The following is an 18,273-nucleotide window of genomic DNA, read 5'->3' as shown; positions in this document are numbered from 1 at the left end:
TCAAGTTAAATACACTTTTACATAGTAGAAGAATTGAAAAAAAAGCAATACTTGACTTGAACCACAAGTTGTATGAAAAAACAGCAGTTGGAGAAACTAATGACCCTAGCAGCTGAAATGGAAGACTGGACTTCATCTGTGCAGAAAGTGAAAATGCATTTACGCAGCAGGGTGCTATCACGCTTTCACATGGCTCCGTCATACAACCCAACATACCAGATCTAATCCGCACAAGTGTGTAACACACGGCATGTACTACATATTTGTGAAGTGCTTGACAAAGGTAACAGCTGAGGGCCAGCCACTGCTGAACAAGAAAAATTACTTGACATATCTTGTATCTCATATACCAAATATTTCTGCTCATACATTCTACTCAGTGCCTATTTTTCACAGCAGTATCACATTAATGATCTCGGGTCCTTCTCTACAGAACTGCTGTCCAGCAAGTTCTAGCCTGCACTCTGTGAATCTGACTGTTTGGCAACTAATGAGACTTTGTTCTTGTCTTCCTTTAAATCCCTTATTAAAAAAAAAAAAAAAAAAAAGTAAAAAAACTCAACTCCTTCAATTTTTCAATATGACACTGAATTCTAATTCTAGTTCAAAAATGGTTGCAGTCTCCTCCAAGTCTGCTTTACAGCATCTACAAATTTAATAAGTGTACTGTTTCATCCACATCATTAATGAAAATATCGAAAGGTACAGGAACAGCATTACAACAGAGTGGAGGCAGTGTCTAAGTAAGCAACATGGCAAGAGTTTTTTCCAGACCAACCCCAGCTTCGGTTAGCAGCTTGTTAATGTGATTCTTATACAAAAGTCCCAACCCTAATAGAGGTAACAGCTTCCTATGGAGGGTTTGGTTTTAGTTTTAGCCTTAAAATTCCATTAAACTCTCCATTCTCCTTCTGTTCTCCTGATATTACTTCACTCAGTTAGACAAAAGCACACAAAACTGCCAAAAGGTAAAATGCTCTTCTTGTGTGTCATTTCTCACATTTATGGTAAATATTTATACATATATGTACAGTAATAGAAAAAGTACTTTATAAGTCCCAAGCTTCGTGTAATGTCTTTTTACCGTGTTATATCCAATAGCTTATTTGGGGATGACAGAAAACACACAGCCCTGCATTACCTTCAGAGCAGCTGTTAATTCAATCTTTTCTGTTCTATAAAAACAAACAACAAGATAGCCACACAGCAGCACTTTAGCAAAAGCATGAGTTAAAGCACCAGTTACCAGGTGGTTATCTAGAATTACTAATAAAATTTATAATATTTCAACATTTTAAATAGGCAAAATTGGCAAACTATGTATGAAATCACAGAGGGTCTAATATGTATATTATATATTTATTATATATTACTGTTGGTCCTCCCCATTTGCTCCTCCATCAATTTGTTGGTTTTTGCCTTACTACAGGTCTTTTGCCAACAGCCAAACTAATCCAATGACTTGCTGCCATAGCAGGGACAACCCCGCATCCTCTCTTCCCTCCAGCAAAAAGCTAATATTCTTCTGTCCATTTACCTCACTGAACCAGCTCACGTGCGGGTGAGGAGGAAGATCAGAGGAGCATCCATGTCTGTGCAGGGCGGTCCACAAACTCCTGACCTGGAGTGGGCGCAAGGAATTAGCCCTTTCAGCTCCTGCTAATCCGCTTAGCTCCACCGTCAAACCACACGCTGAAGTTCAGCTCCTTCACACTGTTCCACACAAAAGCCATGATCTCATCCTTAACAATTTCACCTTCAGAAACCTGTGGCCTGTTTTTTCTGGTGTTTTGTTTGTTTTGGTTTGTTTTTTTTTACAGGGCCTTACACTAGAGCAGAGCTGTCTAACTCATTTTCACCGGGGGTCACGTCAGCCTCACTGTAACTACTCCTTCATTTATACAATCCTAAAATTACATTCGACCCTTTGAAGGCAACAATAAGGCTGATGTGGCCCCCAGTGAAAATGAGTTTGACACCGCTGCACTACAGAATCTGAATTTCAGTGGAAATCTGGGCATAGCTACCAGCTAATTAACAACTAAGTAAAGTTAGGCCTTAAAAGCATTTTCCTTTTTTTTTTTTTTTTACTTTCCTGAAGTATAAGAGGGAGGGGAAAAAAAAATCTCACAAAGCAGAACTCTTTTATTATGGTTATTTTGATAAAGTAATTTACAACCAAAGACAAAAATGTTCACAAAAAGGAAGGTGAATTGACATAGAATATTAGAGACTAATACTCAAAATCCAAGGAGCTGCAAGGTCTACAAAAAAGTTCCCCTGCTTGCTCAATGCTAAACCCAGCCCCTGAGAACTGACTAAAAACTCCAGCTCCTCACAAGCCGCTTCCTTTGCTCTTGGACTGGAGCAGAAGAGCAGTGCAGACAAACGCCCAGGAGGGCAAGGCAGGGCCAGGCGGCTGAAGTGAATGCCAGGTCAGAACGTTAAATCCTATCATACTTTCTGGAAACACAGAACTTGTTTTTGTAAGGATATTATCATCCACAGAGGAATTACCTTTGCTAACTCCTATATATGATCAGGAAGAAGCTTTCTGAGGAGAGGCAGGAAGGTTCTTTTGAAAAAAATAATCAAGTGGGAAATCGAACAGATTAAGAATCTGCACTCAGAATACTTTTCGGCCACTTGTTCAGCAGTCAGCTCAACTTTCCTTTTGAATTGCTACACCGTACAAGCATGTTAAAACAAACAAAAAAACGACTTTTAAGACTCAGAGGACTGAGCTACAGACTGCTTCGTCTTGCTGATTCCTTTCATCATGAAACTGTATCGACTCCCTGATCTCCAATATTATGTTGATCCAAAATGCTACACGAAGCATATGAGTCCCTAAATCAATGACCACTACTTGGGAATACATATTATTTGCATCTGTCACCAATTAAATCTTTAACAGCTCTCTTTAAAATAGATTTTTGTAATTTTGGAAAGAAAGGAAAATTTCCAAACAAAAACAGACCAACAAAAATAACTAATTATGGAATCAAAGACAAAAAACTATGATTTTTCTCAGTCAACAAAATAGCCAAAAGTCAGGATTTTTGTTGTCATTTAGCTATGATGTGTTAGAAAAGGGTTAGAACAAAAAAAGCTTACCCTGCCATTGAGTTAAGATTCATACAACTTGAAATACATAGTATATGTCACAGAGAAAATATAATAAGCAAACATTTTGGATGTAGTAAATTGCTTAAGCCACTGGAGCAAGAGACAAGTAACTAATACAAAGAACGCATGATCTACAAGGCCATCTACAGGCACAGTGTATCTCACACCAGAACAAGTTATACCTGTACCATATGGCACTGCTTTACAGTGGGATATGAGGATTCAGGTAGGGATTAGAGACATGTATAATTCAGGTTTCCAAATACAGGCCAAGTGTCTAAACTCGTAATTTTTTAAAGAATGAAAGAAAACACAGGGGTTTGAGCACTGACTGTACTTGTGCACATCTGGATGTGCAAGAGTCTAAAAACTTGTAACGAGATAAACTTAACAGAAAGTAGAGCTTATTGACAGGCAGGAATGCAGCTCTTCCCTTGCTGCCCTGGCAACAGCAAGGCTGACGTGAAAAAGCGGAGAAAGGAGCAACTCAGGCCACAGTGTATCTTACCGCGTGAAGCAAAACTAAACGAGCCCAGCCTGTACACTGGGCTAATTTTCTCCTCTAACAGAAAAATTACAGTCCGGTCCTGTGTGTACTGGACAGCCACTTAAGGTCTCAGGTGAAGACTTCACAGGAAGATATGAAACACAGCTCCTTAGAAACTTCATTAACACTCATCTTGAACCACAATGGAAAAAGGATTGCTCTTCTCACAAAACACCTTCACTGACATCAAAGATCACTGAAACAAAACAAAACAAAAAACCCAAACATCTGGAAATCTCTCAGAGAAGACAGTCTGCAGTCAGAGCAAATGCTTCATGGCTACAGCTGCTTGGCATCACAGCAGTTTGGGAAGCTTAATCACAAAACTCCCATTTGAAATGACAAGGGAGATCAATCAGATTATCAACTCGAAGATTTCAATGCCAGAAGAAAACTAAAAGATAAGGAAAGTCAATCTGTTGCATCAGAAACTGAGCCACTTGAGCATCTCCATGCTTTTCAACCTGTTTATAACCCAAAGCCCAAGAGTGAAAGGTTAGGTTGCTTCATATAGATATCCACTACCTTACAAAGAAACTCATCAGAAAGCTCGTTTGTCTCAATTTATTATTGCTGTCCAGAAAACAGAGAAGATGGTCAAAAATGCCATGGAAATTTCCAACAGCCAATATGTGCTAACCCAGCTCTCACACTGCCACAAACTTTATGCTAAGAAAAGAAATCGAACCATCTTGCCAGAACATTGGTTCAGACACAGCCATTGGTTTGACCCAGCCAGAATACCCTGAGTTATTAGAGAGAAATAAATGTGAAACTCCCTCATGAAACAGCAAGCTGATCATCAGCACCTTCTTTGTTGAAGGCTGTCCACATCCAAAACCATCATGGTTTGAGGTATATCCAAAAAACTAGCTTGTATTTGCCTATAATGGCCTACGGATCAGAAGCAGGATGACACCTGCACTCCCCAACGCTGGAGGGTAATATCCTTCGTCCTATTTGTCTACTACAACTGGGAGTAACAACTAAGCCAAAGGACAAAAGCTGGCTGTCCAGCAGTGTAACTCTTTAGATCTTTTCCTTATTGTGACTGTAAAGCACCTATGATTCCTTCAAAACTGAAAACTTGTATCTCTCCAGACACTCTGCCATATGCAGTCATATTTCTAATGTTTTGAAAAGGTGACTACACCTGGTCCCAGTCCTTGAAGAAGGGAGAGTAGGACAATCAAGAGAGACTCAAGGCAACACTGACACAAATTGAGCTGAATTTCCAGGGCCACCTCAAAATTTAAACACACAAAACATGTCAGAAATGTTCAAGGAGATAACTAATTAATACAGTGATTCCAGAAATTGTTAACACAGAAGTTGAGATTAGAAAAATGTGGAACAACTTATTAGAAATATATTTTATTTTTACTTTCTGCGATAAGTCAATCAAGTGCAACCATTTAAATATTCCACTAACACTCAAGGGGTTATACTAAAATGGTTATGGTTGCCATCACATACAGAGGTAATCATATCATCTTACAGCAGATGATGGGCAGGTAAACCACATTCACCTTAGGTTAAGCAAAAATGAATTACTAAGATTTTTCATGAAGAAAAATAGCTGAAAAAAAGGGATGCCTAAGCCATGAGTTTAACAATCAATCATCAGCTTTGAAGTGCAGAGAGGATTAAGTAAGTCAATGAAAAAACTACAACTCAGACTTAACACGCTGCTGCTACAGATTCGTGTGCATCACAGCTGCAACTGGTTCCTTAGTTGTGATATTGGAGTATAGTCAGAGCTCCTAGTTTCTTATTTAATCAGTATTTTTAAATTTCCCTCATATATATTTCTAGAAGCTATGTTTTTCAATTTGCACTAGCAACTTGTAGTTATATTCCTAACATCTCAAATAAGCTTTGACTGACTTTAAATTACAAACTACTCTAGGATTAATCTAAGTAATACATACCTACAACTATTATCTTGTTCTGAAGCAGGCAAAAATTATTTATTGACTAAAAGTTTATTCCCTAACTAGAAACTGCATATTAATAATGGAATTCAGAAAATTACTTCGGTTTTCCTTGACTGCCTGTAACCAACTACTTCTTACATTTCAAGTAACTAAGTAAGTTTGGGGAAATAGCAGAAATATGCCTTTTTCTCTGCAAAAAGTTACAGCTCTTGCTACCAGCCCTCCTCATACTGCAATCACTCCCCTGTCATTAACAGCTACAAGATTCTCAGAGAATGAGGTTTCAGTAGAAAAAGCAGTGGATGTTGTGCTCTATTTTTAGAAATAGATAAAATTCTGGGGTTTGTGCCTTTTTTGTTCTTCATGAGCGTATTTAAACAAAACCAGTATTTTACTAGAGTGATGAACATCGCCTTGAAGTCTCATACAGCTTCCAAGCTGCAGCTTCCAGACACAACTGGGGTCAGTTTGCCATCTCTGATTCATGAATCACTCCTGGAGTTTTCCTCTTCTCTCAGCTCTCCCACAGACATATTTTGTGATGCTTAGATATAAGATAATTTCAACATACAGCTCATGAGACTAGTGCCTTGCTCAGTAGGGGACAGAATAGGACCTTGTCAAATCAGCTCTACAGAGTTCAAAGAGCCTCATCCCTATGTTAAGTGCGTATCTCCTCAGTTGATGAATAAAGGTAAAAGAATTACTGAGCATTGGATTGAATGTACCAAGTTCTCTGACTTAAGGAAAGCACAAAATCCAAGTTTTCAACTGGAGAAAATTAACAGTTTAGAGATGCTGTGTTTGGAGGCAAGGTCATGAACCATTGCAAAATTGATGACAAAAGCCTCGGTCAACAACAATGAAAACAAATAGTCCAAAAATTAAGGAAGTGGACAGGTCATATGTAGCCAGTGGTGACCTGCAGCTACTAACACTGGGCTCCAGATGGGAAGAGACGTGCCTGGAAGAGTCTAAGAGAAAGCCAAGGGGAACAGAGGTAACGATCCGGCCACATACAGCAGGCAGCTATCAATGCAGACTCCTCAAGCATCCTGAGAACAAAAAGAATCATCAACAAATCAGTAAGGTACACAAGGACAGCAATGGTGTACCGATTCCTTGCAGCAAACCCACGCTTTAGCCAGAAATTACAAAGCTGTGCAATGAAACATAATCAAATAAGTTATTTATCTTTGAAGAGACTGCAGATTATAGAAGATGCTGACAATCTGGGGAGAGGAAAAAATCCTAGTGGCATGCTTACACATCTTTTCAGAGTTAGCAAAACCAGAAAACACTGAAGAAAAACTGTTGGATATCTGATCAGTGCTAAACTTTAGGCAAATATTATAAACTTGCTGCACACTGAGCACACATTCTGCTGCAGCACAGAGATTACATGCATCTGGCAGGATGGCAAAAGATTAATCTCTGCAGCAGTTGAATCAGTGAGGAGGAAGCTAAACTAACAACCATCAACAGAGAGGAAGACTGCCAGTAAAAAGAGATATGGTTCAAATTGAGCACACTGTGAGTGAACAGAACCAGCATGACAAAACCAGGAGCCTTTTTCCTTCAACTTATGTACTAGTGGTATCAAGTAGGATATGTCATAAGACAGCAAATAAGAGATCTCCATCCATATAGTTGATGATGCAGAATAACTTGTTTCCCCACACAAAAGGAAGTTATAAGCATAACTACTACAGGAAAAAAATGTAAACAAACCATGAATTAAAGTTTGGCATTCTTTCAAGTATTTTTGCACAGATAGAGTCAGAAATGAAAGAAGGGACAGTCCTGGCTAAAAGTGCAACCTGATTCAGTGGTAACAAGAAATGATTCAAAATAAAAGGAAACAGCATCTAGAAATGAGCAAAAGTGAAAAAGAAGTTTGCATATATGAGGAATGACAATGCTGTCTGCAACAGCATAGGCTCACAACTATATGGAAGCAGGCTTGATATATGGATGATGCTCTGAGCTGCCCTTTAAAGGAATTACTTTCTCACCGCTTACAGTACTTTCAGGACTCTGGGACCATTACCTTCAGCAGGGTGAAGTCAGCTTTTGTGACTCTGGAACCACCCTAAACCAGAGTGAAAGAACAAACTTGCCTTTGGACTAGCAGGGAGGTAATGCTTCTGTTCACTACTGAGCTAAGACTCCTGTTCCTCATGTGGGGGACTATGGTGGGTCCGTGGATTCCCTGATGGAGGGCATGGGAACAGAAATTAGCCTTGAAGATATTAAGGCCTACCCATGAGAAAGATGGGAGTAAAGGAGTATCCGGAGATATTAAGGTGTACCAGCGAGAGAGAAGGAAGTAGAAGAGTAACATGGATGATAGCAAAGTTAGCCAATGAAATGTTACTGCTGTAACCAATAATGAAGAAATACATGAACTGGTAAAACTGTATAAAAATGCACTTGTGGCAATAAATAGCATCTACTACTTTCATCCTGGAAGAACTTGGTCTATGTCACTTGTCCATCTCAACCATGACATCCTCACCTGCAGAACCAAAGTCAAATTTAAAAGAAACAAACAAACAAAAAAACATGCAAAATTGCAAAACGGAAGGACCCTGTTTTCCAGGATCTCCAAGAGAAGGTGTTATTTGTCTACATATATATGCCCAATACAGTTACACCTCCTGTGAAAAAGGATGTCCATTGTTAACAAAGGGAAGGAGTGCTCATAGCCCAAAAGCCATCTAGCATCTTGGCTGTGACATGCCAGCCACAGAAGTTTAGGTGGAACTGAGGTCTCCAATCCAGTGCAACAGCAGACATGTACATTTGAAAAGCAGAGTAGGCCCTGGAACCAGAACTGCCTCAGCTAACTCTTTTCACCTGCAGTGCTCTGTCCTGCCCTAGGAATATATCAGGTATATTAGTTTGATAGTAACCATGTCTTCCTTCCTCCTGTCGGCTACAAAGTGCACGAACGTAAACAGCACCAGGCAGTATTTGCAATGATAGGAAATAAAGCTGCTGCTTTTTTGGTGCTAGTGATGCCAAAATTCCTAGTGAGTGCAGAGGTAGCTTAAAAGCCTTGGAAAAGCCAGAACAGGTAAGTTGCTGCTTCCAGTCTCTTTTAAAATACTTCAAGCATGGTATTAAAGCTACAGCATTAAAGATTCGCCCCACTAGCTACAGCAGTGGTTTGCTTTCATGCCTACCTGTAATGAAGGCAAATGTCACAAACTCCAAGGGGTTCTGACTGCAGTGGGATTCGAAGAGAACCAGAAAAAGTGAATCAAAGTTTTACCTATAGCTTAATGGTCACACGAAAAAGGGCCTCCAAAGCCACCACCTCTGGTGAGTTGACACCAACAGTAACTTGTGGAATGGTCAGTTTCAGAAGAGAATTCACATCCAGAATGTCCTCATCAATGAAAACTCCATCAAGCCCATGGAAATGGGATCCAGTCCTTGCATCTTCAGTGACTTTTCACTTGTTTAAGGCTCTAAGTGATGAAGACCGGCCAGTTGAAGAGGGGTGAAGAAAAGATGATGCAGATCATTTTTCCTTCTGAAGACGTCAAATCCTGTATCTAACCCTGGAGATTCAGCTAAAAGAGAATGTTGAGAGATGTCTCTGAGAAACCAAGGTGAGTTTTACCTGCCTCCTGATCCAGGACAAGCTTCTCATCCTCCTTCATGAAGGACAGACAACCTTAGTTGCCATGCAGAAGCCAAGACGACACCTATTTCATAGAAGACCAGTAAGTGTGTTGCATGGAATTACAAGAGGGTCAGAAAGGTTCTTGAGAAAATCCCTCTGGAGTCATTCATTAAGATTCCCAGGCCTTAAAACAGGTACAAAAGGAATAGTCTTTTGGGTGTATACTCTTAAGCAAAATACCCACCAGCAATGTCCACTCAAGGGATACTGCCACCACAGAGAGAACACAGTTCAAAGCAGGCAGGTTTAAGTACTATGGAATAAAAAGCAGAGAAAACATTTTCCACAGTCTGGAAAGGAAAAAGCCCTGCAACCCAGTATCCAGGACTGAAGACGAACCAGGGAGGGAGGGGGGGGCGGGAATAACAAAAAAGAGCACACGGCTTCTTAACAAGCAATTTTACATTATTTCTTCTTCTTTTCTAACAAAGCCAAGCTCCTACAAACTTCGTTATTTCACTGCTTTATTTGTATCAGTACAACTGGATATGCTGCACAGTGACCAACCATTGCTTTGTATCAGTTCTGCACTTCCACCTTGGGAACAGTAGCTTGATTTCTTCCCTGCAAAATTTATCAGTTGTACAGCTGTATCATCTGGGTGACATGGATTTACAGCCAGTTACTTATGTGGACGTCTTCAGCTACTGGCATCAATCTGCATGTTTACTACATTGAAATGTCCCTATATTTGTACAACACTATTTTTTTAACTGGGTTTATTGTATAAGAAAGTGGAAAATACAAATACATAACAGCTGCCAAACCCAAGAAACCAATAATAGCCATAGCAATAAAAAGGTTTGTCATCTCTTAAAGAAATCTTCTTGTTCCAACAGGTGACCACTTCCAGTGCAAGAAACTTCCCAAGAACATCCAGTCTCCCACGCTCAGAAACATTTCCTTCAGCCTGGAGGCAAACAGTCTCCTCAAAGCTGGCAAGCAGCAAAACTGGACACGTGACCACTGCCTTCAGAAGTTTTCAGAAGATGAGTCTGTAAACATATCCTTCAAGCATGTGGTATTATGGTAAACATCTTCTGAAGCTGTCTTTGCCCAGAAACTAAGGATGCCAGGTTAACCCATACTCACCATAATACTTAGCCACTGGCTATCACTAGGACCTCCTCAAACACCAATAGGAACCTGTGCTCAAACACTCACTTCTAATTAGTCTAAAAAGGCCACCCTCACATCATTTTAATGGTGATTAAATTAGAAGATTATGAGGATACAGGAATACACTGCATTCACAAAATTAAATAACTCAATATGCAAAAAAAAGAGTGTTCTTTAAGAGGAAAAAAAGAAAATCAATTTCATTGTTTGAATTTATTTGGCTACGTGTCAATACATTTGTAACATACTAGTGACATACTACATACAAATGTACTTGACTAATCCAACAGAAAAGATGCGGTATGACACAGGTGAGCACAATGTGACCCTGGAGTACAGATTTCACTACTGGGAAACTTTCCAAGTACTACCAGCTTAAAAAAAAAAAACCAACAACACAAAACAGTTGCTGTTGAGGTGAAGTATGAACAAACTTGAATAGCTACAGACACGCATGTGACTACAGTATTACACTAACACAGATGGTTTTTCAAAATTCATTTTTAGATTGGGAGTTGTGGGAAGCAATTTTTTATATTCTAAATAGTTTCCAGAACAACGCCTGACAAGACACCTCTCACATTTTTACTGAACTCTTGATCTTTTAATGCAAACATACTTTGGCTAATGCTGATCATGACTAGTCACTGACAATGAGCAGGTCCCCTAAATGCAGAGCCCTTGACTTTTAATACATCTATTAACTATGTTATACACAGGTTCCATTTCCTCTCTTCCCAGAGTTTGTCACATGGCTCCGTCCAACTCTGCTCCCCGCCTTGCACCATAGACCCTCTCCTCCCTAAGCAGAGCTGTCAGCCCCATTCCCTGACCTGGCCTCCTGCTTTATACACCCTCAACCAAATGGAAACCCCTGCCCTGATGGTTTCAGAGCCCACACACAGAGAACCCATCGGCAAACAGCAGGGAGATGAAAAAGGGGTGGCTGGGTGACATCAGGGACTCTGCAGCACGGACCCTAACATGGGTGTATTTGGACGCATAACGTGGCAAAACCAGCAACAGGAACAGTTGAGAAGTGTGGAGGCAGAAAGGGGTAGCAGGGATTCCTGGTTTCCCATGTGGATTTTGACATCAGTACCCACAGCAGCTTTAAGAGGGCCATTCTCTGCCTGTTCCTCTTCCTTTTTTTTGGAAGATATAGAAAATTTAAGAAATATTGTGAAAAACACAGGCTATGCGTGATTCAAATATTAGAAATGCAAAATAATTGGTTCTGGCTAAAGACAGGCCTAACTCTTACCTTACAGATCTTGCTGTTGCTTATAGGAAATCAATGTAAGAAGAGGAAGGAAAACTGAAGCTTTAATGGCTTATTAGCACAAGTTATGTCATTACCATTATCCTGAAAAGATGTAAAGTTAGCTCCTTCCACACCACATCAGTGACCCACATGAGGAAGCAGATACCTGACTCTGCAATGGGAGAAAATCTGCTCACGTGTATAGGTGTCTTTATGAAGTCTACACCAAAAAAAAATCTGGCACTAAAAACTGCACACTTTATAAGGTTTGTTCTCCAATGGTATGACATTATGAAAAGATGTATTTTAGGCTGAAGGACTGGACATAATTGGTGAGAGTTTTTTCAGTCTTTTTGAAGACTGACAAATCAATAGCCGCATATTTTCAACAGGTCAAAACAAACTGTCTAGATAGAGCATGACAGGTGCAGCTTTCTTAATGGTTGGAGAAGCAGTCTTGGAATAGGAGTATCTACTTCACTACAGCCTGTTGCCTAACCTTCCCAAGGTCACTTTTCATAACACTTTACAAATAAAACACATAGCATTTGATTCTCACATTCACACCAATGTAAACCAGGATTACCGTGGAGTCATGTTTATTAACCTGTGTAGGAAAATCAAGTTCAATATTTGCCCCCAAGGAAGGGGCTGATCGAGTTAAGTACTCACTTAAACTTGGTCAAGTCATTAAAACACCTCTGATCAGGTTTTCCTGAAAGTAAAATTAGGAAGTTCCTTTCCAAACTACTTTCACAATTCAGGATGTAGGATTATTCACATTCATTATTTTGACATAAATATTGGGGAAAAGGTAGCTTAAGGTGGCAACATATTTAAAGACCCTGGCCTCCAGACTACAGCCTTAACTGAACCCAAGGTGAATGACTTCTGCTAAAGCTGAGCAACATTGCTGAGAAGTTCTCTGCAAAGCAAAATCTGAACAGCATCTTCTCCTCAAAAACTATGAACAAGCAGGGGTATTCTCAATCCCGTTCCTAGTTGTCAGCAGTAGGAATCTTAGCAAAGACAGGCAAGAGCAGAAATCTCTCTCCAGGAGCTTTTCTAGGATAAAGCCAAGGTTCAGTGGCTGGAGATCAGTAGTGGAAATCTTGCACTGCTGCTGGCTTTCTAGAAAAGAGAATTCATTCAGAAACCTGTCAGTCTGGCACTGTTTATAGGCAGCAATGTCACAATAAAACCTGTATAGAGCCTCCCTGTATTTAGTAAATGACTTAAATATATTAATATTATTACACTGGTGTAGACTGCTAACCTATAATTACCACACTGCTCAGGAAGACCTTACTCCTTCACAGCTTGATGCCACTAGTAACCTAAGTGAGATATAGCAATATACGCCCGATCACAGAAGTGCAACACAACTACACCTAGTTATACCAGAGCAAATAGCCTTACTTGCGCCTTGCAAGGCCGCTATTTGTGCACATTCCTCACCACTGTTAAAGACAGTATTTCACACAAAGAGAGGGGCCACAACAGAAACACTTCATCTACTCTTCTGTATAACACAAACTTTTTTTTTAGTACCATGGTAGCTGCACAGGGAGCATTCTGAGCATGGCCTGAGCAGCTTACATCTTGGCATCCACAGAAACAGCTTGCTGGCCATGAGGCAATACCAGGTATATGCACTCTGGGGATATTTTCCACATGAGCATCACTGGTTTGGCGGGTGGGACCCTGAGCACTACAAGGCGAACAGCTCTGCTGCGGGATCTGCCCTCCCAGCACGCCCTAGGCAGCCCACGCTTTCCCGGGAGGGCACAGCTGTGACTGCCAGGCCTGGCTGCAACCAGGATGAACTTTCTCCCTCCCACCGAGGAGACCTGAACACCGGGAAAATATTGCCCACTGCCCAGGTGGCCTGGAAAAGGATGTTTAACATAGGTGTCTCCCTGGGTCTCACCCCCAGCTCAACGGCAGCCCCGAAGCCCTCGGTTCGGGCAAAGGCCGGCAAACCGCTCCGCTGCCCATCGCTTCGTGGAAAAGACGCCGACATCCATTTTGGGAGCGGGAGAGCCCAGTCCTGCCGGCGAAGTTCCGGGCCCTGTCCGAAGTTTGGGGGCAGCACGCGATGCGCAACGCGAGGGGGATTAAACACGGCGCAGAAAACCGCGGCGGCCGAGCCGCGGGGTCGGCGCTGCTGACCCGGCGAGGAACGCCCGGCGACCCTCGCCCCGCCGGCGGCGAGCGACCGCCCAGCGCTCCCGAGGCCGCGCATCTCAGCCGGCGCCGCCGAGCCCGAGAGAGCACGCCGGGCCGGGCCGAGCGGCGAGGGGCAACTTCAAGTCGCACCCAACTACTTCCCGAGGTCTGAGACAGGGCAGGCCCGCGCGGTCCCCACCGAGACCAGCCCCACCGCACGGCCCGGCCCCGCCCCGGCCTTGGCGCAACGGCCACCGCCGGCAGCCGGACCCCGGTGTGGGAGCTACGGCGGCGGCGCTACGGCGGCGGCTCTTCCGCGGCCCGCAGAAGCGGTGGCGCCGGGGCGGCCCACCTGTGCCCCCGCCCGCCTCCTCCGCCCCTCAGCAGCGGCTGGGGGCGGGCGGGGGCCCCGGGCGGATGGCGAGTTGGTGCCTCCTCCACCGCCGCCGGAGCGGAGCGGGCCGGCAGCGCCGTGGCGCAGAAGCGCCTGCCCAGCCCCGGGGAGGTGGGGGGCGCTGAGGGGCCGGCGGAGCCCTCACCCCGGGAGTCGCTGCGCCGGCAGGAAGAAGCGGGGGAGACGGGACGGGGACTCGGACATCATGGCTGAAGCAGCCTCCCTTCCCCCCCCCCACCTCCGGCCTGGTCCGGTGCGGCCCCCCCTTCCCCCTGCCTCCCCGCCCGGCGGCGGGGCGCGGGGCCGCCCCCGCGGGCCCGGTTACCTGCTTCCCAGGGACACTTGGGAGACGCCTCCAACATCGGCAAACACTAAAGAGAACTGACCCCGCCGCCGCGGCGGCCGCCGCCGGCCCCAACCACTCCGCCCCCCCCACCAACCCTCCCGCCGCCACCGCCCCGCCTAGCCGCCTCAGCGCCGCCCGCCTCCCCCCGCCGGCCTCCCCCCCCTCTCCGCCACCGCCCCCCGGCGCGTCCCTCCGCCCGCCGAGGGCTCCCGGCGCCGCGCCCGGGCCTCGCTCCCCCCCCGCTCCCGCGGCACGAATGGCCCCGTCCGCGTCCCTTGCCCGGCCCCGTGAGGCGGAGCGCAGCGCCCCTAGCGGTGGCGGGGGGCGCTCCTCCGCTCAGCCCCCACGGCTCCCGGCGCCCCACGCCCCCGGGCCGGGACCCTTCGGCAGAGCGACCTCGGCCCCGGCGGGTGGGGAAGCCGAGGGCCGGGTCCCCTCCGGTGACGCTGCTGCGTAAAACAAACCAGAAGTGTTTAAATAAAAATGAAAAATAAATTCATTAAAATTAAAAAAACAAAAAAACAAAAAAAGCCCCACACCACCACCAAACAGGTAGAAGCATCAGAACTTGAAGCAATGAATTTCCTAACGGATTTGTAAGACCGCAGTAACAACACTCCTCAAGCTTAGAAATAAAAACGGGGTGGGGAGCAGGGGAAGAAGATGCCTCTTTCTACTAGGCAACTAGATTTTAGTGATAGCTGTGAGAGTAAGAACACAATATAGCAAGTGTAATTTAAATACCAACACATATTTACTGAGGATCAGAATCAATCTTGAGTCCATATTTCGTGCAGTATCTGTTTACATCATTCCATCAGGACTTTTTTAAGTCATGACTTAAAACCAAGTGGTGGATCAAGTGGTGACAGCTGAAAGCAAAAAGAGCAGCCTGAGAAGCTGCCCCAGGCCCCACGATGCAGCCACACTGCAACTGCACATCCTCCAGATGCACTGTGGTAGAGCTGCTGTGCTACAGACCATGATTTACACACCAAATACATGTAGTGACAGGACAGCACGATGAGCATCTACCTTAATGGCAAGTTTTTTATCATACTAACAGAACATGAGTATGACATTTATAACTTGTTTAAATACACTTTGGGAATTCAGCATTTGCTAAGACAGTTTTATATCATACGTACCCTGTATTCAGCCGTGGGAGCTTGTCGTCCTACTCTTCTTATCTCCATTGTTTAGTTTCCTGTTTCTCAGATTCCTTACCCCTTATTTAAGAACTGAGCACACGAGTATACAGTTTAATACAATTTCTTACGTCCTCTTCTTTATCATTCACCAATGGATAAAAATGCAAGTACTTTTCATAAATTGCTTAAGTTTCAAGATTTTGTTTAAGATAAGGCCATTGAGATACTGAATCATGATGATGTTGTCTATAAAAGTTTGTGGGTTTTGTTGTTGTTGGTTGGTTTTAGTTTTGTTTATATATTTATTTTTACATCAAATTTTATTTTTTAGTTACTATTAGTCATTTGAAGAACAACCCCATAGTTTAACATATACTTAGCATTGGTGTACCCAGCAGAAAAACGTAATCAATGAATGTCAGCATCGGGTTACAAGGGAGGTTTTCTAAATTTTCTGCAACAGATATAATTCCAACAGGTCTCTAAAATCTGCAGTCTGTGCTATAATTTCAATACCTAACAGTTTTATAATATTGTGGTTACTATACAGCTAAAAGCTTAGTCTAAAAAACATCTTGAATTACATGCATCAACTCAGAAGAGTCTCATATCTTAACATACATCCCGTGCTGCAGATGTCATACAGCTGAAAGAAAACAATACAAAAGAACAAGTTTTACCAGTTCAAATACACCAGTGACTTCTGGATCTAATTTTGTCGAGGTATAGAACAAGGGATCAAATATTTTATAATCATTTTAAGTCCATGATAGTGTTTTGCTTTTTAATAAGTTTCCTGTATGACTGGAGCTTTACATACGTGAACAACTAAGCTGCATTACCAGCCACTCTTTAGATTTATTGTACCTTTATGTTTTTTTCTGTTTTTTCCTTCCTCCTACTGTTGAGATAAAGGCTAGTCAGTACCTCCAATAAGAGCAGCTTAATAGAACGTAGAACCTTCTCAATTTTTGAAAATAAAAGATGTAGTCTGTATATAATAATCTGCTCTACTCCATTAGTACACAATGGGAGCGTCATGACTTGCCCAACAATCTAGTTTCAGTAGGTAAGTTGTTAATAGGAGTGATTAATTCAGTATGCACTTTCAAAATGAGAAAAAAATTAAAAAGCCACATAAACACCTAAAAGCCTGCACAATCACCTAACTGAGGGAATGGGTACAGAGTCATTCCATTTGGTCCGTATATGTGAGTGCAGGACACCTGAAGACACTTGGTCTTGTCATTTTTAACCTCACATTCAGAAAAGCATAAATTGGCACTTCAAATCTGACCTGGAAAAACCAAAATGTATTTCATTTTTACTAATAAGTATTATCAGAATTGTAATTTTTTTAAAGTCATCAAGAAATTAGTTTCCACCCCGCAATGCACACTGGTGCAACAGAACAAAAACATCCTGAAAGAAAATGCACACTGATGTATTTAACAAGGAGGAGCTTGACAGGACCACAGAAACAGAAACCTGCTTTTAATCAATACATTAGAAACAGAAAAATTGGTTGTAAAGGATCTCTGAAGGTCATCTGCTCCACCACCTTCTCCCTGTCTCCTCAAAGGAGAACCAACTTTAAAGCTGGATCTGACTTTAGAGTTAGCAGGTTGCTCAGTTTATAGAATCTCCAAGGATGGAGATTTTACCACCTCTTCTAGCAATCTGTTCCAGGTTTGGATAAAATTTCTTAAATTTTAAAAGTACAGCTAAAAAGAACTTAGATAGTACTCTGATACTAAAGTTGAAAGAGAAGTTCAGATAATACAGAGTGCTCATAATCTATCAACAGGAAGGGGATAATGCATTATTTATATTAGTCATAGTAATTCAACCGAATGAAAGCTTTAATAGCTTAATACTAGAAGAATGGGTCACCTAATTTTTTTAATAACTTTTTTTTCCAATAACTTTAAGCGATTAAAAAAGCTAAAGCTGGGAGTCTGGGACTGTATTTGATTAAAACCCAGTATTACTAATAAAGCAAAATCTAATCAGACTGCTGCTCTTCAGTTACAGGTGCAGAACTTTTGACTATGAAAGTACATTTTTGACAAAAATTCATGTCATACAAGTGACTAAAACAATGTATCGCCTTATGTAGTACATATAATGAGAGACATGAACAAACAAAGATATAACAAATGTCTGAGTAAATACTACCAAGAGTTTTCTCTGGCAATGAAAGCAATTTCTTGTTTATGCTCCAGTGAAGACTCACAAGCACCAAACTCTAAGAACTCACATAGCACATTATCTTTCATGATTCACATCTAAAATGCGGGTGCCCTGTATCATGAATCACACAATCACTTCAAGAATCTAAATTAACTAGAACTTGCACTTGTCAGCATATATTCAATTGCAAGTTCCTGTTGGTGGGACTAAGGACATTGTGCAACATCCAGGTCCTCAGTCTGCTTTAGCAAGTATTATTTTTTTCAGAATACACTGAAGTGAATCCAGCCAAAACAATGTGCTGATTTTGCAACTACCAGCTTACACCTA

The 18,273-nt window shown here is 42.4% G+C and overlaps 1 protein-coding gene across 3 annotated transcripts in view; it reads right to left on the bottom strand.

The window, feature by feature from the left end:
* The window catches only part of STAU2 (staufen double-stranded RNA binding protein 2), a 174,151-nt gene extending 159,434 nt beyond the window's left edge, over positions 1-14,717 (bottom strand). For 2 of the 3 annotated variants that reach the window (XM_082046008.1, XM_082046010.1), the window contains exon 1: positions 14,579-14,717. The gene's annotated coding sequence lies outside the window, so the exon portion shown is untranslated. Of the gene's footprint in view, positions 1-13,620; positions 13,645-14,578 lie in introns of those variants that run through there. The other variant, XM_082046009.1, reaches the window with a different exon arrangement.
* Positions 14,718-18,273: the final 3,556 nt, after the last annotated feature.

The sequence above is a fragment of the Streptopelia decaocto genome, assembly GCF_964273445.1.
Source record: "Streptopelia decaocto genome assembly, chromosome: 2".
Taxonomy (NCBI): Eukaryota; Metazoa; Chordata; class Aves; order Columbiformes; family Columbidae; genus Streptopelia; species Streptopelia decaocto.
This window is presented reverse-complemented; position numbering and strand designations above follow the sequence as displayed.